Source organism: Netta rufina, assembly GCF_964035555.1.
Source record: "Netta rufina genome assembly, chromosome: 3".
NCBI lineage: Eukaryota > Metazoa > Chordata > Aves > Anseriformes > Anatidae > Netta > Netta rufina.
The window spans coordinates 49,462,254-49,488,693 of NC_140125.1; the positions used below are offsets into that span (position 1 = coordinate 49,462,254).

General features: G+C 35.7%; 1 protein-coding gene across 1 annotated transcript in view; it reads left to right on the forward strand.

The window, feature by feature from the left end:
• The window catches only part of PRKN (parkin RBR E3 ubiquitin protein ligase), a gene marked incomplete at its 5' end in the record, with an annotated part of 618,384 nt that overhangs the window by 66,037 nt on the left and 525,907 nt on the right, over positions 1-26,440 (forward strand). The window lies entirely within an intron of this gene.

Here is a 26,440-nt window from a genome sequence, read left to right on the forward strand (position 1 = left end):
TCTTTCAAAGCATATCATGTTTTGAGGCAGACTCTTAAGCAACATGTTATTGCTAGCACTTCGCTGTGACCCTCAGCATGACCCTTGATGAAAGGAATCTCCATCTCTTTGCATCTCAGGGAGCTCCAGATGGTGGTTGCCTTGTGTCTGGCAGACCAGTCACTAAAGTTGATTTGATTTTTGTTTTAAAAATAAAGAAAACTTAAGCTTCTTTTCTTAAATGATGGGTCAGTGGTTGTAACATTTACAAAAAGCTTGTAAATGTGCCCACACGTTTTCCCAGGCAAATATGCATGAAGGGTATTTGGTTTTTATGGGGAGTTAAGTGTGAAGTGGGGAGACAAGGAAGGAGCTGAAGGATAACTGGAACATTATTTCATCTATTCAGTTATTATAATAAAAGTCTGGTCAGTCAATTTTATGCATAGCCTGGAGTTTTCCTCAGTAGCATGGTTGAAATCATAATGCATGCTCATTGTGAAATTAAACATTGTGATTGCTGAAGCATCCCTGCCTTGCATAGTTATGCTGTGAAACAGGCTGAAATGTATGGAATTTTAAAAGCCATTATGTTTCACGCTGGTGCTAAGGAAACACACTGTTATGAAAACCCAAACAAATAATTTAAAGTTCACTTCAGTACTTCCTAGGAATGAGAACCTAGAAATGAGTCTTCGTTACTGCTCCAGGTCTTGATCAAAGACTGGGCTGAACTTCTGGCACATTGGAAAGAGGGTGAGTTTTGCTTTATTAGAATGTATATTATTGTCTTTGTTTACGTAGTTGTGGTTCAGTCTGCATCCAACGTCACCTTTTGATTCAAACTATTGTCATTAATCTTTAGAACAAAAAGATGTGACCTGAAAGTTATGATGATTACGTTTTTTATGACATTTGAGAACCTGTCACATATGTCTTGTTTCACTTCTAGACACAGCAATTGTCTGTTGTTGACTTCAATTTTCTATGATTCTAGCTGAAAGAGTTTTTGTCTTTTTTTTTTTTTTTAATTTTTCTCCCTGAACTGCTGAGTCTTTTACAACAGTTGGCAGGCTATGGCCTAGGTGTCACAGTATTTTGATGGTAAAAAAAAGTGAATTGTACATATAATGTATGTGTTTTCTGGCTTTGCTATCCAGGCAAATCTCCCAGTAAGACCACACAGACACGTATGTCTCCTGTCAGTGTCTGCTCTAGAATCAGTTTCTTTGAGACTGAAGGACAGGAGAGACTCTAGGCAGCCCCTCCTAGAGTACTGGGTGGCTTTGCTCCTCTGTCAGATGAATCCTGAATTCATGGGGGTGACAGGGTTTGCAGTAAGTGAATAGTGACCTGTGTGTGTGTGCAGATATGTAATATTAATAGGCAGTGTTCAGGATCCTGCTGTGATAAGGACACAGCAACCTAGAAAAATATATGGAATATATTTCCACCATAATATTGTTGTAAGGAAAAAGAAATTGTGGAATGGAGATTTAAAACCAGGAGGTGATTTCATTCACATACCACTAGTTTTCTGTCAGATTTACTCGCTCAGTTATCTTCAACCATGCATAGCCTGTGAGGAGCTGTATTGACCGAGTTGTCCCTCCTTGGCACTGTACCAGTACTCATAAACAAGAGGATCCTGCCATGTTAGAGAATGAGTGAATAGAGAATGAGAGCCTGTGAATTCCTAATTCAGTTGTGTCCACAGGTGTTAAAGAGTCGTGGCAGTTTAGCTAGGAGGTACCTGAACTAGCTTCAAACTGTTTCAGAGGTGACTACTACTCTATCTGTGGCACAATGGAGCACGGTATGGGGATTACTTTATCTTGCTTCTAGGGCCATTGCTAAGGACACGCACCATAAATAAAACTATAATATACAGTCAGAAACTTCAGCTCTCTTCTAGGGACAAGGAGAGCTCCAGCTAGAGAAAGCCCTTGAGATCATTTTGTCTTACAGTGTTAAATTTCTATGTGTTAATATAATTACGTATGTAGGTAGCAAATTAAGGGTGGATGTCTCCTGCTGCCAAATCATGCTGAGTGCAAATGTCAAGGGATTATGCCAGGAATGTGGAAATGTTTTTAATTTACAAAATCTATTTATATGTTGCTCTTTACAAAATATACAACTCATTTTATTCCAATAAAACAGTCAAAAATATTGGGGCAGAGGGATGGGTGATACTGAATGATTCAGGAAGTTGCTAATAAGGATACAGGTCATACCTAATTGATTCACTGTTGATAGGGACAAAAATATTACTATGGTTTCTCATACAGAGAGTCTTGAGCTACAGAAAAAAAAATATATATATAAAAGGACACAAATTCAGAATTACATTCTTCTTGTTTCTTTGTTAGATACCAGCCATAAGTTGCTGGTATCTTACAGTTGCCTATAATTTGTAATGAGACCCTAGCTTATCTGTAATTTAAGAAAATTCCACATCATGGGATATTGAAAAATACAGTTTTTTTATTGTTGTATTAGCCTTTCTTAATTCTCTTCTATCCTGTTTTTTTTTTTTTTTTTTTTTTTTTTTTTTTCCTTGAGTGAGTAATGGACAATATATGCTGGTTTAGAGCTTAGATAAGCGGTAGTGTAATTGCTGTTAAACTTGCTAATGTGTTGATTGACAGATACAGTTCTGTGCTAGGAATTGACAGCAGCAGCTCTCAGCTGGTTCTCTGTTACAAAACTGTAACTCTAGTTAAAGGATGTACACATGTTAAGCGCCGTTATTCAGCTTAATGGAAGAAGCTACATAAGGCTGTTGGTAAAAGTGATGTTGGTAAAAGATTCCTGCGTAGTCACCAGATAACCATAGCTACCATGACTAGAAGCTAAGCAAGACAGACCTGTTTACAAACTCGTGAGAGTTTGCTTGGCAGGTTGCTTGAGTGAGAGAAAGGGAAATCTGGATGTCATATGGGGAAGAAATCACAGTTACGTGACCTGGCTGAGCTGTAGCTTGTCATGGCCACTCGGACCCAGCCGATTCCCTTCATGCTACTTCCCTGCTGTTTTCCCTGCTCCTAGCCGTGTGCCGCAGTGCTCACCTCTCGAGGCAGAACTCCTCTGTGATCTGGTGTAACACACGAATCCAGCCAAGACAGCTCTGTTCATTGGTCAGGTTTGTTTTCAGCTGGTTCTTTCATTATGTGTCCTTAGCACAGAGTCCAGAGAGGACAGTAACAGTGCAAAGGAGGGCACGGGTGGGCTGAGGGGGTAAGGGTTCCTTCTGAAATTAGGTTGGGCTGATCACTTAGAAGAGTAGGGCTATGTCTCGTGAGATTTTGTTTGTTAGCATTACCAAACCAAATTGCAACAGTTTGGTCATATTGAGAGATCATGATAATGGTAATTACTGTCAATCAGGAAGTTAGAAAAGCACAGCTGTGCAGCACTGACTAAAGAAAACTTCAAACTGTGACATTTTTATTGAGACTTGCATCTATTTATTTTTTTTTCCTGTGGTAATTACTAGTATTATGGGAAATTATAAAACATTAAAATGCTTTTGGTGTGGTTAAGAAAGATATGTAATATTGAAAAAAGTTACAAATGCTTTTGTTGCTCATGTATATATAACAGGTGCACTTATATTACATATTTAGAAGCAACTTTCCTTCTAAAAGAAAACCAGTTCATCAAATTCTGATTGTGTTCGTACCTTTTCTTCTTAACAGCTTAGCAGGAATTTCTATGAATCTATTTAGAAAATTTGGTTTCCTACGTATTCAGCAGTGCTGACAATTCCATAGAAACAACTGAAGCAAATACTGGTGTAAATCTAATGTAAATAAGATTAAAATAAGCCCTTCAGTTTTACAGTCTGGCTGCCAACTTCGAGGTACTTTGAGGTACTTACAGAGTGACTGTTAAGACAGGGAACCAATTAATGTAAGAACCATTTGTTTTCTTTGTCTCTCCCTTGTTACGCTCCATGGCTTGATTGACTTCTCAACATGTTCTGTATTTGACATTTCTACTTTATGCAATCAAGTCATATATCAGTTTGCTTTTGAAGAGTTCAGCTGATTGAGCTCTCTTTCTTGTTTTAATTTTTAAGTCATTTTTCCCACCATTTGAATCATTTTTATACTTCTCCCCTGTATACTTCCAAGACTTTGATATAAAAATAATTGAGATTAAAGCTTTACCCATTGCTATCTACTCAAGTACTGTATACAGAAGTAAAATTGTATTTCTATCCATATTTTAACCTCTGATTATTGTACTTTCATGGATCAGTTAAGACTTTATTCACAGCTTCGCACTAGGACTACTGCTGTTCTCTGAGACCTTCAAATTCTTTCCAGAATCGTTGCTTTCCCTCCTTCTGCTGGAGTGCCTGGCAGTTTTATCCGTACTTGTGTAATGCTGTATTGGACTGAGTTGCAGCAGGTTTGTTTTGTGCTTGTACTATCTAGGTACCTTGCCTCACACAGTTTAGCATTCTTTCAACTTTGATGTCATCCAGAAATGTCATCAGATAAGAGTGTGTGTTTACTGACATACTATTGATTAAAAAATTGCAAGGCATAAGACCTAGTGCTGGTGACTGTGGAAAATTGCTTAGAAGAGCCCCATTTGCTAACAAATCTTCATGACAGTGCTCTGCTGCTGTGAGTTAGGTGGTAGTTCCCTGAAATTGAGGCTTTGTTGGCAATGTTAGCTCATAGGAATGTGCCGTTTCACCTTTGGTCTCACATTCTTAGCTCTGTCCTGCAGCTCCAAACCTTTCATTAGGTTTATGCAACTGTCATTGAACTGGAGAAGGATGTGAGGAAAAGTTTAACACTGAGAGGAAAGGTATTGTTTCAGATGTGGATTAGGTCTTTCATCCTGATCCCAGGGCTGTGCTGGAATAGCTGCTGGGATGATGCTCTGCAACAGGCAGAGGGTGAGGAGGAGAGGCAGCTTTGTAAATGCCAGCTTGCATTGCTGGCAGAGGAGTTATTCAGCCAAACTGCTCATTTCAATGTTAAAAAAAGAAATGTTCTGTTTGGGAAAACTTGCTTTTCTGTGAAGTCTTGCTGATCCACGTGAATAGTATGTCTATTTTTAAAGCTTTAAATTAAAATACATCCTTTGTAAATTTTTTGAATTTCTTTTTCTCTGGATTGATATTCAGTTACCTGTCTTGTACTGGAGCAAGCAGGTTATCTTGCTCATTTTCAGCATTACAAATAATGATGTTTTTTTCTCATGGTTATGCACAAATTAGCATCAGGAAGTCAGAGATTTTCACTGTCTGCTTCATTAGAATCCTTGAACCTAGACTATATAAGTCTTTTGATATTTTAAACTGTTATAGGTGTTTCAACATCCTGCTTAGATGCTAATAGGATGGAAATTGCATCCTCATCCTTTTATGATATAGTAACTTTTTCATTCTTCTCTTTTCCAAATAGAGAAAAAAAAGCGCATTTCTTTTTCATTATATTTTTTTTCTCTCTGTAAGTGGGCTTATGCCACTCTTTGGATTCCTTTTTATTCCAAAATACTTATGAAGACCTTGATTCTTTCTCCCATAAAATACACTTCATTTTATATCTTTGGCATCCCTTATTACTATTTTACATGAATATTAAGCATTACTTGTTTCATTTTTTGTCCACTTCTTTTTTATTATTTCCAAGTGGTGGTGTCATTTCACATAAAACTTCTGATAAACTTTTGTTGAAAAAAATCTACTAAAACACACAAACCAGTTGCAATCCACACTAGTTTGCTACTTCATGACAATACATGCACTGTATAATATTTACTAATTAATTTCCCAATGTGTGCAGCTGAAAATCTCTTCATATTTGTCTTTGGGCACAAGGGTTTTCAAATTTATTATCAGAAGAGGCACCAAGGTAATTTTTAGTGAATACACTTTTACAGACTAATATTTGGAGGTAAGTATCTATCAGATATCTATCAGGTATCTATAAAGTATGCTTATATGCAGAAAATACACAAAATGTGTACAGATAATGTATGAATTAGATTTTCCAAGTGGTTTAGAAAACAAACAAAACCAAGTACATGAATTATTCCTTCAAATTCTGTGATTTATCTTATTATGGACTCGAACACAGATGTGAAAATGAAAATGATTTCCTTATTTGTTCCATCTGTTTTGTGATGATATCAGTCTCAGAGAGAAACATGCTCGTTTGGACAATCATTTCCAACGCTGTTTTAAAGTTGAATGGAGTGCAAAATTGAAATTCCCTTTCTGACATATTTGCCAATGTTTCTTGTAATAACAATTTATTATAAAGGGAAGTATGTTCTGATCTAGTATCTTCATGTTGTATTCAGGTATTCATGTTGTATTCATGTTGTATTCAGTCTGATTATAAATGAGAGAAATAATATATTAACATTCAAAATACTATATGTCACCCATATATTGCTGAATACAGCTGAGATGAACCTGTTAATTAGTCCAGGAACTGAAAATTTCACAGTTGCTGCTATAAATTTACTTGGTATTTCTTGAGCCGTCAATTGAACAGTTTGATGTTCGAGTTACATTGAGTGTTTGAAATGTTCATAGAGTTTTAGGTACTTATACCTCTATATATGATTACATTAAAACAAATATTTCAACTATTAACCCTAATAACTTTTATTGTCTAAGTTGCAGTAAATTTGATAGGCAGGTATCTGGTTTGTTTTCATCAGCAGTTATCCACATTAGGTTACATTCTTCTTTGTGGATCCTCTAATGGAATATGCAAAGCAAAAGATAGTCAGTTTTCATACCTAAGGAAAACTAAAGAACATAAATTATAAAGAAAGTGGTTCACTTCCTCCACAAAGGAGAGAGAAATTCAGATGGAGGGGAAAACTTGATGAATGCTACACTCAGACAAATTCTTTAGCTTTAGTCTTTTGGTCATGAAACACATTAGGTCTTTAAATATGAATGCCAACAAATTTTGTGATGTGTAAAATACAGATCCAAATCCACAATGAAAATCTAAGGTCAGTGAGTTATCCAAATTTCATTTGATGCTATGTATTAGAACTGCAAGAAGGAAGCAAGATTGCAAAATTCAGATCTCCAGCACTGAAGAGAAGAAATGGCAAGTGAACCGTATACAAAATAAAAAAATACTGGGGAAAGAAATCTGTGAATTAAGAAAGACTAGGAATGCCATTTCCAAAAAGGAGAAGCAGAATTTTTGTATGTTTACATAAAGATTAGATTGGGTATGTCTATGCTGTTTTTATGGACATCATAAAGAGAAGGTATTAGGTCCAAAATCAATTGGTGAAGATTGGCATAAACCCACGATGTTGATGTGTCATGGCAGAAATCTGGGTACTTCCTCACTATGTGCCACTCAGCCTGAGCATCTTCTGGGACTCAAGTTCTGCCCTCTGTCTCTGTGGCATAATTATTATTTTTTTAGGAAAAATATTATTTTTTGACAGTTTGTCACATCAGAGTGCCCAAAATAAATAGGCTGTCATGACCTTCTAAAATAGTGATTTTATAACACAATGCCTATGGACTTTCTAGACTTCCATTTAGTCATCTCTTTCTGTCTGCCTCAACCACTCACTTCCTATTTGGACTGCACTGATAAATCTTTCATCTCTCATCTCTTACTCCATTTTTCTTATGAAACTACTCTTTGATCTTTGTGAGTTTTTTTTTTCTTAACATCTTTATCAATTTGTTGTGACATCTATTTATGATCCAGTTGGCTGTTCTTTGCTATTTTTTAATATACTATCTTCTTTTCTTTTACACACTAGTATTCATAATTCTTTAAACTTTGCTTATTTAAAAGAACTCAGTGCTCTGTTCCTTGGGGGGGGGGGGGAAGAGAGAGAGAGAGAAAAATTGATCATTGAGCATATGATGTCTTCAATGCCAACTTCTAGTAAGAAAATTATCCAGAATTAGTTCTTCATTTTTAGATTTTGTATTCTCTACATTTAAAGGAGAATTGTGTGAATAGGAAGACAGTAAACCTATTTAAAGATCTGAAGGATACATAAATACATGTTTATTCAGTTGTGTGTCTTTCTTTTCTCAGACAAACATCTATTGCATAATGTATTAAAATTAAGTGTCTGCTCATTCAAGAAACTAGAGACCTGACTAAGGTCATGACAATACCTAAGAGAGAAGTCAGACTGGAAATGCTTCTAACAACTTTCCAAAATGCTTTTTTTCCAGCTTTGGCTGGAAAAGAAGACTATAGTGAAAAGCCCTTTCTTAGGTGTTATTCAGGCTCCTTACCCTCCCTCTGTAATCAAATCAGCTATGGTTGTTATTTCTGAAAACTGATAATTCAGCATTTGGATCGATTAAGATTTCTTATTTTTGCTGAAAGAAATTGTTATATCTTGAACTATTGAAGAATTCTTATTCTTTTTATTAGATCTTTCTATTTACAATATTTCATTTTAAAATATGAAAATAATATATTTTGCAGAGTTTGTCTATGAAATAGAGAGACAATAACTCTTGTCTAGGAGAAAGAAGAAAAAAAATGAAATAAATGTTGCAAACTGCAAGGGTAAAATCAAAGATATGAAAAAATCAGATAGGATCCCTTATGGTGAAATCTTAATTCCAGTCTTAAATCACTCTAACATTGGGCAAGTAATAGAAAAAAAGATTGTGCTGGAACAGGAGGAAATAGTGATTGCAGACATCAGTACTACAGACACAGCATTCATGTCCCCAGATTGGATTTGGATTGTGCCACCTAGAAGATGATCAAAAGATCTAGAGCAATATCTGTGTGTGTTAGTAGATGGTGAATGTATGCCAGCTAAATCTGGTCTGACGCTTTACTTTGATTCACTTTCCTGTATGGCTTGGGAACAGGACACATCCTATTTAGCCCCAGGAGGCATTTAGATTTTGTGAGACCACTTCAGGCTCCAGAGAGGCATGCATATAAGGAAGAACAGCTAAGTCAGCTGATGTTACTGTAAAAACAAACATAATTTATGGTGCTATGCATCTGTGTGGTGACTACAGCTGCTCTTGGGTTGCCTTATGACATGTACGTAAACAAGCATACAGAACAAATCAGTTTATCCTTGGGCTAAAGCCATGTGTCCTCGACACAAGAATGCATCCACATACTGTGGGCATGATTATGTTTGAGCGCAAGGAAGGGCTTGTGCCCAGGTATGACATTCAAAATAGTCTCTTACAGTTTCCATGGGCAGAAGTATTAAAGCTGACATTCCCTTAGAGAATATTGTGAATTTCTGATGTGCTCCCACCTATATCTCTCCTCCTTTCAGTTCCCTTCTCCATCACACATGGTGTTTACATAAATCCCGTAAGTATAAAGCAATGTCTAGTAGCTCAAGGATTTACTAGATTTGGCTCTGTATTTTCTGAACTGCATTTATTATGCATGAGCACAAGGGCTAGATTATTGTGTTTTTAAAATCAGGAGGCCTAGCATGCTTTAATCTTCTAAGTTTGTTTTGTTTATTTAGTATTCATTAACTGATAATAGGTTACCACATAAGATGCCATATCAGTTTTGGGAAAGTCACAGGGAGCATAGGGAACTGCAATTATACATTGTATGACACATAAAAAAATATATAAGGGCATCACATTGTGGAGCATGGTGACATAATTAAAGAACTAAAAACACTTGACATAACAAATTAAGACACCCAGCTGGTATAATGCAAAGCACAATCAGTGACTAGAAATACCTTTCAAAAAGCAGAACACCCTCCTGTTTCCTCTTCAGCTACTGTTGAAGATAATTTACAGGTTCTCAGTCACTGGACTATAAGTTTTAGTCTTGTTTTGTAAAGAAAGAAAGCTATTTGTTACTGCACTACTTTTGCACACCCATCAACCACCTATCTGTGTCTTATATTAACTTTCTAAACCGATGGGCAATATCAGCCAGACTTGATGGGTAAGTAAGAATCTCAGGGATGAAAAAATCCGTGCAATATTCCTGAAAATCCATATTTCAGCAAAGGAGAAAAACAAAAACAAGTAAATGTCCCCACTGAGGAGAGGACAGGCAGACCTCAGCTGCCATCCACTTTTCCTGGCAACAGGAGCAGCCACTCAGTTTGTGCAGCTCTGAGGCAACCACGCTGTATTCTGCCAACTGGTGGGGTCAGAGGATGTGTGAGGGTGTTCAGAGAAATGCAGCGAGATCTTTGGATGTGGTGGTGACCTGACAGTGTTGCAAACAGATGGAGAAATCCATCACAGGAAAGCACAGGGAAATCGTATTTGTTAAAGCAGGATCAGTGGGATGTGAAAACAAAATCCTTAGGAAATCAGGCTTTATTCATTCTTCTCTACATGGCACAGGCTGGCTTGCTTGCTGCATTCATTGTGTTTTTGGGAGAGAAAAAGACAACAACAACCAAAAAAAAAATGGTTCAGCAGTTCCTTCATAACTTAAGCTTTTAAAAAGATTTTAGAGACCAAAATAATCAAAATGATAATTGATAATGTGAAGTATGAAAAATATAGTTCAGAACCAGATTCTTTTCTTGTAACATTAAAGTTCACATAATAGAGTTTAGCCATCTGCATGTTGGCTCTTTTACTCTGGATATGTGGAGGTATGACCCTCTTTGCTGCTACTAAAGTATGTGACCACTGTTTTATGTTCATCTACGTTCAATTCCATTTATATATGTGCAGCAAAAGACAAACAGCTTTGTCTTTTGTTGGACAAAGTTTATTAAATGATCTGTTGTTTTGTTTTTGTGTTTTTTTTTTTTTTTTTTTTTTTTTTCAGGTCTCTACAGTGTCCTGAGTAAAACAGATAAATTTGCAATTACTGCTGTCTTATCAGTTTCAAACACAAACAGGAAGGTCTCAATCAAAGTCAGATTATTTTTAGCTCTCCTTCATACAAGCATTAAAAATTTATTGGAAAAAGGAATATTAACACATTTGTGTGGACATGCACACATTTTCCTTCTTTGTAACTATCAGGCACAGTGGAATCATTACATATCTGTCTGTTATTTGGAGCTCTGCAGGGTCACAATACATCCTTCAGATTTACTTCTTATTTCCCAATCAATGGAGATGCATCTACAGTCAAGTGTAAAATGATATTCATGTAACTTCCACCAAGAAAGGGAAAAAAAAAAGTAAAAGAACAACAAAGGGGAGAGAGAAGATTTTCTTATAAGACTGAAATCAGAACAAGATTGCTTTTGATAAAAGATTGATGAAGAACCATTCATTGCTTGCAGGAGAAAACATTTGTGAAAACAATTTATATTTGAAGCTTTTGCTAAGACATGAAAAAATCATTTTAATATTTATTACTTATTGCAAAACTGATAGGCAGCTTTTGCATGATGAGGTCATGAAATACGAGATTGGTTCAGGCAAACTCATTACTTCTATCCCCTTCTTTTTCTGTTTTGATATTAGTCTGCCTCTCTCCAACTTTATGTGTAATTTTTCTGTCATCTTTTATGAAATACTTGGATGCCCATCTGGTATGAGAGTAGGCATAAAAATAACTTTCAGAGCAAAGAGTGCCTAACTTAACACACTAAGAGTCAGTATTTGTAAACCACATTAGAGATAAACTCAGTAAGATCAATCCTCTTCTATAGATTTGTGTTAAATTACTTTGACTGGTGCCGGGGCAGGCTGCCCTATTTAGGAGTTTTTTCAATCCATGAAATAGACCCAAAGGGTTCAAATCAATAAAAGAAATTACTTATGTAAGTATTTCTGCAACATTCTTGTAGAATTCTTGTGTCATGTGGGATTTGATTTTATGTCTAATTTAAAAAAATGGGAAAATGAATATAAAATGCAAGAAGAGGATTCCACGAAGCAGAGGTGCATCATCCATTAATGTTACACCCCATGGTTTTACTGTTCAGTCATTTGCATTGCATATGCTGCCATATTTCTTACTACTTTGGGGATTTTTTTTCTGGCACATTGCAGGGCTACTACAATGATCTTGTAGGTCAGATGAGCTTGAGGTCAGATCAGAATACTGTCTGCAGTGGGACTTGTTAGCCGTAAACAATCATTGGTACCACAGAAAACTTTTCTATAAGAGGAGATCCTGAAAGACTTGAACTGTTTGCATGAGGGAGAAAAATGGTAAAGGGACATGATAAACATATATAGAAGAACAGTTGTGAAGGGAATGTAGATGAGAATTTTTTATTTGGCTGTTTCTGTGGGCATGATGTAGAGGGAGTTTATAGCATGACTGGTGTGGTTTAAGGACAAACATAGTTACAGCTATTAGAAGACTCAAGGCAGTAGGATTCCTAGAGGTTTTGAGTTGTTATAAAAGTATATATCTGTCTAAGAATAATAAAAATATCTCAAACAACTAGAAGATGAACGAATCTTCCCACTAACATCACTAACATTACAGAAGCTAGGTAAAAATAAATAAATAAATCTTCCATAGGCATTTTTTGCTGGAACTGCCTTCAGCAGTTACTTATAATTTTCCCTTGAAGCCATTGACAGTGAGCTAGATAAACCTATATAGGTGATCCAGTGTGGAAGTTCCTCTCTTCTCATCAAGTTATTATTACAAAGCATGGCAGTTCTTTGATTGATCTCTGTGGCATTATCCTCCTGTTCCCTGCTGCCCCCAAATTATTTCTGCCAAAGTATAATATTTCTGTGTTCTTTAACATTACAAAAAACAACACTAAGCAATAACATGTTTTCTGGTTTTTTTTTTGTTTGTTTGTTTTTGTTTGTTTGTTTTTTCTTACAGTTAAAATCTCTGTACAGTGAAAATTGTTGCACTTAATATGAGGAGAAGGTGTTGGAAGACTGTTTTGCAGCTCAGAGGAAAAAAAAACATCTCACAGGATGTTAGAAATTTATGAAAGTAATTAATGATGTTTTACTGAATACTAGATTAAATATTAGCTTGAAAAGCTATGTAAATGTCCTGAGTGCAAGGAACAGCTGCCCCTGGGCTTCAAACATTTGCATATGTTCATTCATTTAGAGAAACCTTCAAGTGTAACTTAAATATGTGTAACTGTGTTTTCATCTCTATCACTCGCTGATTTCTGCAGCTTGTTGGGAACCAATTGAAATTATTATTACTATTATTTATTTATTATTATTTTTTTAATCATGAGAAGTCAGTTTTTAATAGTAAATTGTGTCATTTTATCTTTGTGAGTATATCAGCACTCTATGTATATCTGGTGCATCAGTGTTTGTACTGAGCCAAGCTAAGATGAGTCTGTTTGATAATCATTTTAGTTTTGCACATGTCCTGGATGGGAGATTCTGGCAGAGGATTCCTAATCCCACTATGTCTCTATTGTGCCACAGCTTCTGAAATGTTGACATATTAAGACTAATGCAAACATTGAACAGCATTTTTTGTTAAGATTTTAGAAAATAATATGGGAAATACACATTTATCCATTTATTATTCATTTATTATTTGCTTTTTTTACCCCCCCCCCCCCCTTTTTTTTTTTTTTTTTCCTTATTAAAAATGGGGGAATTGTCACTGGTCACTGCTGTCAGAAAATGACAGCAGAGTTTTGCAAGTATGATAGTCTCATCTTTAGGAACAATGAATCCCTATAATGGAATTTGTATAATCTTTCAGGATCATACAGAAACAAGCAAGTGTTTTAGATACAAAGATTTACAGAGCAAAATTCTACAGTTTTTATGAGTGCCCTTTGGCTGCATCTTTAAAGGTGAAAAATAACAACAATTTTCTATGTAGAAAAGTTCCAACAGGAATATAAACTATGGCAAATTAATAAAGAAAATGAAGTCAGATGCAATTAGGTTATACCTAATTAATACCTAGGATTTGCCATGTGAGTTGTAATTTTGCATTAATTTTTACAGAACATGCTCCTTTTAAAGAGTGGTATTAATGTAAATGTTTTACCTGTATGCTCAGATGATCACAGACAATTGAATTTCCAAGCTCACAATGACCACTCGGCTGTGTCCATGTCCCATGCTCCTCCACCTTCTGAACTAGCACTTGTTAGCATAACTCTCCATGAGAGTTATATATGGTAGAGGTGTCCCAGCTCTTAGCTGGGAGGATGGGTGTGCATAATTTTGTGTGGAGGGAGGCAGACCCGATGCAGGTACATGCCTGTGCTCAAAGTGTAGCTGTGGTCAAGGGACTGCCTATGGCATGAGGATCAGCAGTCTCTGGTCCTAAAATCCCACATGTGACTCGTTGGCCAGGCAAGAGCTTGGAAGTGCATGTAGTAAGGTGACAAAGGACTTGTCTGTTTTGCCTGGGTGGCTGCCTTCCCCCAGAATGGTTCTGGTGAGGGGCATTCAGAAACCAGGGGCCATGGGCAGTCTGAATTTGCACTACAGGTACCGTACATGGTACATCCTTGGAGGTACTTCGCAGTACTGTGAATGAGCGATCAACCACTGGAGCTTTGGCACTTCCACCATTTGCAGTCATAAACCAATATTGCATAGGTTCTTTCTTCCAGAATCAAGATGAATCGCAATGACGAGTTCTCTATTTATTTCGAACTCACAAAATTGATTTGTTGTTTTATAGTAAAGAAAACTATAGCACAAGTGGTAATTCTATTTCTATATTAAACTACCACATTTCGTCTCTCAAACTGAATTAGGGATTTCATGCATTGTCAACACAGGACAGTGAAGCCCTTTGTGTATCTTAAAGTCAAAAGGGGTGGTTTCCAAGTTTATTCCCATTAGGTTGCTAATATGGTTCAAACTTCATTTCCAGTGTTCACATCTGGGAACGACTGTGGTTTAGCTTGCACCAATTAAATGTGGGTCTCTATACTGACTGACAACAAGAATGCCAATTAGTGCTTTAATCTGATACTTTTTAGAGCAGTACATGCTATTAAAGTAAGAAGAGTCTATTTCCTATATTTCTACAAGCCAGTCATATTCACACAGCAGTAGCTAAAGTCAGCAAGAGCAGCAGTTTGGCTCTGGGTGCTAGCTGTATTCTGTTTTGCTCTTTTTTTACAGAGGGGCATTTCAGTGTTCCTTCCTAAGTCCATGCTAGGATCATAGGCTCATATTTCTCATGGCCCTTTTTGTCATTTTCAAAAAAAAAAAAAAAAAAAAAAAAAAGTCTAAGATCATAATCCTATAAACCTCCTGAACCACCACAAAACAGGATCTAATGCTAAATTCTTATGCACTCAGTCCAACCCTGGTCAGCCAGTCAGTGGAGACACGTTGTGATAGGGAGATAAAAGCTTGTTGGGTGCAGATGCCTTCCTGATTTAGCATCTCCATGCAAGCAAACAGGACCAACCCCTCCTACTTCATTTAAGTAATATGAATACTGACAGTAGCACATATACCACAGTTTTCAATGTTAGAAAATGAGTTCCAGGTTAAATAATGCAGCCAGAATAAAATCTAGAAATAGTAGCAATAAAAAGGGTTTCTAATATTTTAAAATGCAAACAAAATAGAACTTGTTTTCGTGGTTCCAAAAAATTGATGAAAGCTTTTGCCTTTGCATCATGCTTTAATGGAGAAACAACTTTGACCCCTTCAGACAGTAAATGAATTACAGTCTCAAGGGTACTTGTGCAACAAGCATTGTCATCATCTCCCAGTTGTCTAAATCTTTTTTTTTTTTTTTCTTTTTTTTTTTTTCTGTGTGCCAGATTAACTCAGTTTATACAGTGATCAAGATGGTTTTCAGATAACCTGTACCTTGGGCTCTCTAGGTCCTCTTAGACCTGTTAGCAATGTTGGCACAGATGACTTCAACCTCTTTCAAAATGTACAAGTGCCCTAAAGCAGTTTGCATTTACAGGAATAGAAGAAAAAAAAAAAAGTTGAAGTAGAGGAATTGTTGCTGGTACAGATTTACCCAAAAGCTTGAGAGGTATAGACCATCTGGAGTACAGCTAGTACTAGAACCCAGGTGAACTTAGTTTAAGTCATTTACCTGAATTTAAAAATACATCTTTCCATGCATTTTAGAGATAAAATATGCAATGTATTATCGACATTTGCAGAATAAAAACTATCTACCTGCCATCCCTGTTGTTTAACTTACACAAGTATCTCATTGTTGAATAAAAGAAATTCCTTCCCTTGGTAGAAACACAGGAAAGCTCCCAGATCCTATCCTATCCTATCCTCCCTATCCAAGCAAACCCACCTATCCCTCTTTCCTCTGCATCTTTTCTGTTTTAAAATCCAATGTTAGCCTGTTCGAAGCAAGGGAGACAATTTAGCCTATTCTTGTAAGGGTTTCAGTTTTACAACCTGTTAATTGCAGCCATCCATCTCTAGCATCATTTGAGTGCATGCTGATAAAAATGTGACTATAAGCTCCACATCCCTCTTAGCTATGTGCTTCTAAACAGGTATATCACTGAATTCACTTCAGCTCTTTTCCCACTCAAGGTGTAGAGGATAAAGACAAATGAAGAAAACAAAGCAAAACAAAAAACATAGAAATGTGCTTGTCATTAGCATGAATGTTCTCAGTAACTTTTTGAGAGCGACCTCAGCTGAGACTGGATGAGATCAAAGAGCTTTAGGAAGCTGAAAATGTAGCCTTAGCACCACAAGTTACAGTGTTGATCCTTGCAGGGATAAGAACAATGTTGGCTCTTACTTCTCAGTGAGATGAAAGCTCTAGAACTGTTACACTGGTCCCTGGCTGAAGTCACAAAGTATTCTCACACCATGAAACAGTAATTAATAAAAAGATGTGCACCTCACCATTGGAATACCCATCCACTATGATAAAAGGAGTGCTAAAAGACAGGGATGATGCTTGCTGTGTTCTGACATGACAGTCCTTTTCACAGAAAGCTAGAAGCCTTGCTGATAGTCTCTATGCTTTTTCGTATTGAAGTGTGGCAGTCAATGGCTTTGTCTAGTTCCCCTCTCTCTCTTCTTTTTTTCCTTTTATTTTGTGGTTGAATTACCTGTTTTTCAGCTTTAAAATTTCTGTCTGTGCTGTAGAACAGAAATGGCTTCCAAGTCCAGTGTTATAAGGCTTGATTCCCATTGCTAAGGTAGATTCACAGGAGTTTATATGCTTTCTTAGCACAACCATTAAAAAGACAATTGTTTTAAAAATAATACATATATTAAAAACTATTTTTAGTGGGTCTAACTAGGCAAACCGGGTCTGAACCTCTCAAGAAACTATTATGATGATTTTACTAGACACATCAGTAGAAAAAAATTCTTAAGAATTGCTGTAAAACCTGTCAAATCTTCACCTGGTAAGAAAAAATGGTCAAACACAGAAGGGTTTTGTTCTGCACAGAAGGCAAAATACATTTACTAATCTTCATTTAGTCATTATACAGTACCTTTATTTGTTTCCTTCAGTCTCAATTTATAATCCTCAATAAATATAATGTTCTGCAAATCACTGCACAAAAGTCTGTGACTTACCAGTTGTTTTGTGCATCAATTTTAATAAAAAATAATACTTTTTAATTATGGAAATACCTTGCTCTCATATAACATGAAATGGGTCTGCTGATGCCTTTGGTTGGAGCCCAGAATTAGGCAATTATGGTGTGTTTACACTACTGTTTTAGTCTGAAAGTGAATTAACTTGGTGGCTTTTGAATGAAATTAAGCAGGCAGATGAATTTCAGGACCTACTGCATCCCAGTTGCAAAAGAGCATACAGTCAATAAGGTAAGACCAGAGGTTATCTAAACTAAAACAAAACCAGAAACAACCTGCCCCAAAACCTACCTCTCCCTCCCTCCCCATCTGTAGGTCAGATGCTCATTACCAAGTGTTTTGCTGTAGAGAGCAGATTCTTTCTGCTGGCCTGCATTACTTGCTGATACAGATGTAGCCTGAGGAATTTTTGCATCCTTGGTACAATTGAATTTCACAGCACATGTCCCTTCCCCCAAAATGCTCAGAAATTTATGTTTGTCTTGCATGTGTATTCAGAATCTTGGTCTGAATCCAAATTTAAAAATTTCTCATCCACGTGAAAAGATCTGAATATTGCAGATTTTTTGGACGTTCAAAGTAAGAGTTAGAACTCCTCTGTGACATATCTATAAAAAGCATGTGATATGTTGCAAACTGAATGTATGCAGAAGAGAGATGGCAATGATATGAAATGTCTTCAAATTAATTTTCAAGAACCATGTTTGTCTTAATAATTTGGATACTAAACTTCCCTATCATAGCAGATGATATATCACTGAAGATTTCTATCTTAAAATTGAATGGCCTCAAGGGGAAATAGATTTATTTTTTTTTTCAAGGTAAGGATAAAAGCACTCTCCTAAGGCACGTTTTATCTTTTTCATGGGTCATTATTCTCTTGTTCAGATGTTCAAAAACATCTTTCACCTGTGACTCAACAGGGCTTTCTAACCTCCCTTTTACAGTGGCAAACTTAATATACAGGTTGGTTATTTAACAGAATGAGTCTGGATTCACACGTTTCATATTTTCCATTTATGCTAGTCCTTTTTTTAAAAAACAAAACAAAAACATGCAGATTGCTTAAAAGTAAAACAAAAAAAAATCTCATTTTACAGCAATTTTAATTCTTTATATCTTTTTAGTATTCATCTTGTCTTCTGTGTTTATTGTTGTGCTTATTGTTGTTTGTGTTAGTTGGTGTTCTTCAAGGGATCAACTTGTTACATACAAGCAGTTTCTAATACGGCATATTTCTTACAGCTTGAAATGGTGAAGAATATATAAGATAACAATTTTGTAACATACCAAATTATACTTCTATTCCCAGCCTCTTCTACCATAAAGTAAAATCCAGTTAGCTGTCAGCTGTTCTGCTAGACTTTTTGCACTCCATAGATTTTCTAGCAATGTCCAGCAGATTTGTTTATCCTGCTTAATAGGCAGGATATCTGCTAGAAGTCAACTCTAGGACCATTCTCACCTGCCATAGTAACATTAGGACTAAAACCAAGCCTTCTGGTAAAATCAGGGAAAGCTCTGGAAAATATTTGATTTCTTGTGCATGGTTATACTAGTGGGTTAAAAAGTTACGAAGTAAACCTGCACAGGATGTCCACTGGGCTTTATTTATGGCTGATCCCATAGCTCTAACTGATGAAGAGTTGTATACACGGGGATAAGTAGAAGACTCAAGTGCTCTTTGGTTACAATGAATACCAGACACTGGCCATAAAACATGAGAAAGATGGCTGTGAATGACTAGTTGAAGTAATTGAAATACATCTTTATAGCTTATTAAACGTAGGCAATAAATTCATATGAAATTTTACTTTCCACCGTACAGTCATAACTATATATATTAATTTTTTCAGTGCACTTTGGAGAAGGAAATTTCCCAAATTCCTTTGTGTAGCCCAATAGCTGCCACAAAAGTCTCCAGTTCAGTGTGAGGGACAACTGAGCTCTCTAGAAGATTTTCAGAGTAAGTGACTCTGTACTTTTTCAGACACGATTTATGTCTCATTTATGTCTTGGATAATTTGGCCTCCCATGATTAGGTGTCAGTGTGAGACCACTTTTATGCTTATACCTTGCAAGCTCACTAATGCTTTCCTTAATGTACATGCCAACTGAAAACAGAAAAGTGTTGCTAGATTGGCAGCTTCTACCTGGCTGACAGCTTGTGAAAAGTTAAAATGATTTAAAGGGAAGAGGAGTTAAGAATTAAAATTTACATTATTCAAACATGTAGTCCACAGTCTTGAGTCTATTCTGCATCCTGCAGTCTGCTAGTTGTGCTGGGTTATGATTATTATTTTATTTTTTTCTGAACTAAGTACCTATTGCCATCATTTAACCCAGAAAAAAAGTGTCCAAAATGTAATTAATGAAAGCATTTTACAATATACACTTGTTAATTCTTCTTTTTTTGGTGTGGCCTGACAAGAAATTAGGGCGATGGAAAAGATTGTCCAAGCCTTGTAAATAATGAGCCTTCCTATTTTAATATTTACATGTAGGTAACATATGAAGATGACACCTTTACAGAGTCTAAGTTCTGTAAGGTAGTTCACTGCTAAATGTAATATATAATGATGTTCAATCAACTGCATTTATGAGGAAAGCAAACAGTCACAAAAACTTGAATGTATTCATTTTTAATGTAGTATCATAAACTTTTCATTGATCAGTTACTTTCTATACAGATATTAAAATACACTGCAGTTTTACCTGCTGTTTTTAGCACACAGTACATGAAATTACTAGAACAAAAAAAAAAATTGTTACTTTACTGAGGAGAAAAGTGTCACCTGAATTTAGTGTTCATTTTACTGTTTTTCTTTTCTGTTTTGTATCAGTGTGATATGTTTTTAATGTCACTGTTGAGATACTAACAGCTTCCTAAACATAACATGAAAAAGTTTGGCCACCTTCTATGCCTTTTACAGATCATTAACGGGAACTTTAAAGGTAGTTACAGTAAACTTAGTGCATATTTTTAATGTTGCAAACTGTCTGAAATGTTGCCTATAAAATATTTTTACTTAGTTTAAGCATTATTTTTTCATTTGGGAATTTGTGCTAGAAGGTCTATATTCAAGAATAGTTGCAGCATTAATAATGTCGTGGTATTAGTAATGCCCTTTGCAAACAGTGGTACAGCACTGTGAAGGTCCTATGTTATGTACAAAATATAATAATCCTGCAAAGTTGCTAACTAGAATTATGTCTGTGTTCCTTCCATTGAGTCACAACATTAACATTAAATTTTGTGTCTTATAATATGAGAAAGATAGAAATGAAACATAAAGTGATCCTTAAGTCAAAAGAGAGAGGGAATTCAACTTTAAATTTAGTTTGAGGAAGTTTAAGAATGATGGGTTAAATATTTCTGGCAAATGATTAACTCATTAAGGAACTAGTCAGTATAAAATTTTAAGATCTTCACTTCCCTTCAAAGAGTCATTCAGAACAGAAACTTTGTAGTATATGACCTATTATTTTATGCTGTCAATCAAAGGATTTTATGTTTTATAAAGTCCAATCAACGCTTCCTGCTACACAGAGGGGCAATTAGCTGGGGGAGCTGTATTAAATCACTATCTCCCTGTCTATTCCCTGTTGTCCAACTTGCATTGTTATGTTCGCTAAAATAATGCAACTTATTTTAAATGTGTATGAAGTAACCCTTTTTTGTGTAACACTACATACAAAAGTACCTGAGAGAAGCTAAGAAGCAAGCTTCAAGAAGAGGAATTTTCCACATTGATATTCAAAACAATGATATAATTTATGGTTTTAAGTGAATGCCTCGGGACTTAGGTCCATCTTCTCTCCTCACAAAGTCTAGATGGAGTTTCTTCCATTCACCTGGCACTTGCAGATGTGAGAGAAACAGTCTTCACAGAGGTCTTCAGAAAGTTCAGTCTCAGGGAAGAGAAAACATGAGAGAGAAACCAATATATGTCAGTATTGCTCCTATGCTTGCAGTTTGCACTAATCCTGAATTATCAGTTGGTAAGCACAATCAGGACTGTGACAACTTTACAGAACTTGAATTTTTCTGGAAGGAAGGTAATAGGATGGCCCCGATTTGTTACACAGGAGCATTTTCCTGAATTCCACTAAACTTAATTTGGTTATGCAAAAATAATTATCTTGCCTTCATCATTCTCAAACAGTAAGAAGCAGATTCTGTATCTTAATTATAGTACCTTAACATCGGATTAGGTCTTTCTAAATGAGAAGTATTTTATTTATTTTATTTTATTTTATTTTATTTTATTTTATTTTATTTTATTTTATTTTATTTTATTTTATTTTATTTTTAATGCTGTTATGTCTGTGTTTTAGGATGAAAGTTTCAGAGTCTTTACAGTGTCAAATTAGCACAATTCTGAAGGCATTATACTTCATCAGTGTGGGTCACTTTATCAGTCACTAAATATGATAATTTTTTATTTTTTTTGGGGGGTGGTGGTCCTTTGGAAACCCAGGAGTTGATCTTGATGATCCTTGTGGGTCCCTTCCAACTTGGATATTCTATGATTCTATGATTCTGCTGAGTGAAGGGTTTTCTGCCTTTTCATTACATTTATTTGAATATGTGGTACTTTGAGCAATACATCTATTTTTCCTTCTATTTTGAAGCGTTGTTTAGCACCCACAATATTATAAATACTAAACAAGTACAGTGAAGTATAACTCTGAAAACATTTAAAAGGTGAACTCAAGTCAATTACAGATATATTCCATAGCATCATAAAATAGCAAGTAGTTTCAGATTGCTGGAATTTAAACACTAAGTGGTCTGTGTGATTTAGGCCCAGTGGTGCACTGGCTTTTTTCACCCACTCCATGTGGAGCAATACTCAGTTCACTGCTACTCAGCAGACAGAATTCACACAAATAGATGGCAATATCAGATTAGGGTGTTGATTTGCTACATTATTTTAATAGAGTCATTATTTTTCCCTTCATGTTTCCCCTTGCTGTGACCTGCTGTAAGGTTCTCTGAGCCCAAAAGCTTGTTTAGTTTTTATTCCTTTATCAACTAGTTAAATAAAAGATGTTAAGTCTTCTTGCAATTTTTGCTTCCTATTTCTTAGGCCATCATGGCTCAAAAGATTGTGAATATTAAATCTATCTATATTTTTTTTTGCATAATCTCAATTTTGAAATGCATTAATATTTAGGCTTTTGCTCCCTACGTAATATATATATATATATATATTTTTTTTTTTTTTCAGTTGCTTTCATCAGATTTGAGTCATTTGATCTGAGGTTGGGGGATATAAATTGTATTTTTATCCTTCCCACAGATTTCCTTTCCATATCTGCTGCCTTTGAGACTTGTTCTTTGTCTTTGGGTTGTGAGAGGGTTACAGCAACAATACAGTGAGGTCTGGTAGGTTTATTTTTCTGTCTTCTAGGAACTTCATGTGCATTATGCATTTTTTTTTTTTCATGTTTAGAAGGTCACATTTAATGTCTCTTTACACTATCCATGGGAAAAGATTTTTCCAATAAAGTTGTCTTGTCCCCTGCACTTTTACATCGGTCCTATTGCTTTGAAGAGGTATGTTGTGCTATCAGCACTCTAGAGAGCTTTTTTTTTAGTATTTTATTCATTCTGCAGTTTAATTAGACAAAAATGTTCCCCGTACCTTCTCAGCTGATACTGAAACGCAGCACTATTAAGATAAACCCTACCTGGAAAGCCAGCATTTTGATTCCTGTTGATCTTTCCTTTGAGTTTAAAATAAGTTTTCTTGAGCATTTGCCTTGTGTGAATCTCTTGCTGAGTAACATCAGGCAGTCTATCTGCTAAATCTAAATAGGCAGGAATTAGGCAAACTTGTTGATTCCACTCTACAGGCCCAGGGATTCATGGGCAAGGAGGTTGCTCCTCAGATAACAGGAAGAGTTTTAACTGGATTTTAGGTAGTGGAGCTTGAAGAACTGTTGTTTTTTTTCAGTTTATCTTCCACTGGAAAAACAAAACAAAACTAAAAACGCTAGTGGTTAACATGAAATGAAAATATTTCAATATCATTTTCAGGACAAAATTCCGGAAGAAATTTGCCTTTTAAAATTCAAATCCACCTTCAAATTAAAAATATTTTCTTGTCTAGTATTTCTTCAAATTAAAGATTTCAACATTAAAATGCATTGTACTTCAGAAAAGGTAATATGACTTCTCTAGTGGGCTGTGTATTTTTTCAATTGAGAATAGTTCCTTTGGCATTGATATTACTATCAAAAAATGTTGTCAGAAAGATGTCAAGCAGAAATCTGTCAGAACCAGACGATTTCAGGGTTACTGAAACACAGTCGCCTCTTCCCTTTTCATGAGTTAGCTCAGTATTCCCCCATGGCTTTACAATCAGCCCACAGCTGGCAGCACCAAAGAATATCTTGTTATTCACTCAGGGTGTCCTGATTTAGCCTTGTGAAATTCAACTTGAGAAGTCAGAAAGAGTATGAAAGCAAAATAGTTTGGATGAAAAAAAGTTTCATTTTCCTCTGTTATGAATTCATTTGTCCAAGCTGGACAAAAACCTCCCTCTGCAAAGAAGCAGTCCTTAATACTGGGTTTCATTACTTCTGGATCTTCTCCCTTTGGTCTTATGGAAGTAGATAATTCATAATCTGCAATATATGTATGCTCACAGTATTTTTCTTCAGAGTATGGATTGCAGGCATTAATTTGGATCAACAACTAAGGCAATATCTCTGGAATGATTAATAATAGGTATTCTCAGAAAAAATGTTTCCTGAGGCATAAAACAAATACATGAAGAAAATGGAAGTGACATTGACATAAACAATTATACCTTAGATTTGTGTTGTATTAGTAACCTAAGGCAAAATCTAAAAACTTACAGAGGTAGCTTGAATTCTGTGGACCTGGCCCATCTGCTGTCCATGAAATGTAGTCTGCCATAAAACATTAATCACCCTATGTCTGGCAACTGTTTGGTGATATTCTTATTCTGATCTCTCTCACTAAGAAAGACAATGAGAAAAAGTAGAAAAAGGCAGGACAGGCTTTGCTTAAGCAAGCTAAACTGCCAGAAAATATACTCATTAGAACATGGTTTGACTGACTGATAGTTGATAAGGGGTTTTCAAGGTTGCAAGTTTTTATATATACCTATTTCCCTTTGTATTTCCAGCTGTAACTGAACAAACTACTTTGGAGCTCCTCATTCTCTTAGGTTATTAATTTAATTATTAATTTATCATAGGTTATTAATTTCCATACTCTAATATTCTGCAGTATTCTGTGTTGGAGAAGTTTTAGAGTGACAATGGAGTTTTGATTTTGTGTTAATAAATGAAATAAATTTTGTGATAAAATAAATCTAAGTGGATATATCTTAAGTGGATATTATGAAAATGTTAGAGACAACAAGTTGTACATAAAGGAGACCTTTAATGTCAACATAATATTTAAATCTAACAGCTACTTTACTTGAATATTATCTGCAGAGTCCTTGCTCTGAAAAATCTCTACTGGCTGATTACTACTTCACTAAGGGAAGAGTATGGTATTGAAAATTCAAGTTAAAAAAACAGATTTTCACCTTTTAGAACTGTATTACATAAGAATGAAGAAGTGGAGAGGGAAGCATGGAGTAATAACATACTAGACCGTGTGAAATAAAACCAGTAAACAGAAATTATGAGACTAGGAGATAAAAAGTGATGGAAGAGAAAGTGGGACAGAAAGCTATAAACAGCACTAAAATGTCTGTAGAGGAATCTTTTGCAATTAAATGTGAATGTAATAATTGCAAATACAAACTATTACAAAGAATCAAAATTATTTTCTAGATATGTAGACAAATGCTTCAATTTTTTTCTTTCTGTTCCTCCAAAATTCTGCTATCTTTCTTGATGTTTCATTGTAGAAATCACCAACCTAATGATGCTGAGAACAGTTAGAAATGTATTTTCTTGAGGGAATTTCAAGCTTATTTCTGTGTAGGTTGACATTTATATGTGGTTCACTCATCACAGTGGAAAATTAGGTTTGGATCACCAGGAGGTATCACCCAAAATAGAATAATTTTTGCTGCAAGATGTGCTGTGGAAGGATCAATGCAAGTCCTTCTTGAAAGCCCCTCATTAATTATAGGTCAACTGAAAGCTCTGCAATTGCTAGTTCTAAAGTAACATTTTGCATTCCTATTCCGTGTTTGGAAAACACCAAGCCAAATGTGACTTCTATCCTGACTTATCATAAATAAACCTTTCATAGGATCCATATTCAGCTTGCTTTTTTCTAAGACATAAGATCTCTAAGGACTGACTAAGAGCCAGAATCGTAGAAGCATGGAATGGTTTGGGTGGGAAGGGACCCAACCCCCTCATTCCAACCCCCTTCCACGGGTAAGGACACCTCCCGCTAGACCAGGTTGCTCAGAGCCCCATCCAGCCTGATCTTGAACACATCCACAGCTTTTCTGGGCAACCTCTTCCAGTGTCTCACCACTATCTGAGTAAAGAATTTTTTACTTATATCTAATAGAAACCTACATTTTATTTTATTTTTATTTTTATTTAGTTTAAAGGCATTACTCCCTGTCCTATCACTATATTCCCTGATATAGTGAATTCCCTGATATAGTCCCTCCCCATAAGTCTCTCTCTGATGAGAACTGAGAAGGAAGAAGCACTTGTGCATATGGCCAGTTGGGCTAATATTTATTGATCTTGTGATTTTACCAGAAAAGACAGGAGCAAACAAGACATCTAAACACAGACTTAGATTGAAAATTACATTAAAGAGAAGAAATAGGTATCGGTTTTCATCAGCAGTATCATCATCCCTGTTTCTGTTTACAAAGACACTTTGGAGAAGCTTGGTCATGAACTCTTTGTGATTGTCAAATTGACCCTAAATTACTATATGAAGACTTTGTATGAACATTATCTGTACAAATGCGTTCTATGTGTTGAATACACTTAGCGCATGATTTAATAGCGTTCTCTCTGGAGTTTTTGCTTTGTGCCAATAAACCAGACTTA